This window comes from Bombus impatiens, unplaced genomic scaffold (assembly GCF_000188095.3).
Source record: "Bombus impatiens unplaced genomic scaffold, BIMP_2.2 scf_0373, whole genome shotgun sequence".
Classification (NCBI taxonomy): Eukaryota; Metazoa; Arthropoda; class Insecta; order Hymenoptera; family Apidae; genus Bombus; species Bombus impatiens.
In genome coordinates this window covers 225-1,273 of record NT_176792.1, presented here as the reverse complement: position 1 = coordinate 1,273, position 1,049 = coordinate 225, and the positions used below count along the sequence as shown (strand labels likewise).

General features: G+C 34.1%; 1 long non-coding RNA gene across 1 annotated transcript in view; it reads right to left on the bottom strand.

The window, feature by feature from the left end:
* Positions 1-754, bottom strand: part of LOC117151701 — a 2,562-nt gene extending 1,808 nt beyond the window's left edge. The window contains exon 1 of the long non-coding RNA XR_004461797.1: positions 744-754. This is a non-coding gene — a long non-coding RNA (uncharacterized LOC117151701). The remainder of the gene's footprint in view (positions 1-743) is intronic.
* Positions 755-1,049: the final 295 nt, after the last annotated feature.

The window sequence follows — 1,049 nt, the reverse complement described above, 5'->3', positions numbered from 1 at the left end:
CGACATATATATATATATATATACATCGTACATAAAAACAAAATACATCTAAAAATAATAATAATAAGAAACCTCTGATGGAAATGCCTCCGCAAACATTGTCCGAACATCGATCACCGAAGCCTAGGGGAACAACAAAAAAGGGAAAAACATTAAAATCGCAAAAGCAACCATAATTCTATGATATTCTTGCCATCATTGCATGCGATTGTAAAAGAGATATAGCAGAACAATCTCCCTTCGAAAATTTAACCAAAGGATCGTTCGCTGCGTTGGCTTGTGCAAACGGTGTTTCGATTATCGAAAACACCCATCGATCTTCACATTCCTCCTCCCACTGTTGGTAAAATATTACCCGTCCTTGGGCAAGGCTTGCGAAATCACACGAGTCCCACACAGATAGGATCGTAAGAATCATCCTCGATTATTAAATTCAAAAGGCAAGAAAATCGTGGCAACAGCATCCATCGTAGTAAATGAAATGAGTTTCGGTTTTAACGGCAACCTACTACAGCGAAATAAAAAGAGAGGGAGAAGTCAAACGTAAAAATAAATTTATACAAAACAACGAAAAGTCTCACATTCCTATCTAATCCAGCAACGCTAAAATATATATATCCAGCTAATAAAATATATATACATAATAACCTTAGCAATTCTTCATTCAAATAAAAACCCGTTCAACGAGGACAAATATTTATTGTTCCCAGCTTTAATTCCCTCCCGTGCCAGTATCCCTGCACATAGCAGGATAGCCGAAAAGTGGAATTCGTTTACCAGTTGCATTAACCGTCAGTGAACGCTACTCTTTAAACGTAAAAATTCATTAAAATAAAATATTTTGAAATAGTCCTTGAACTATATCTGGTGGCAGCAACTACCGTATCAATTAGAAATCTAAATCAGTATTACAAACACAATAATATTAATTCAGTTTATTTCCCTTCCGATTAAATTCAAACCTAAACAAACAAAAAAAAATTTTTTTAGTAAAATTTAAATTTAAAATTTGATCGATTTGATACGTAATATTTGCTTGTTTCGACGCT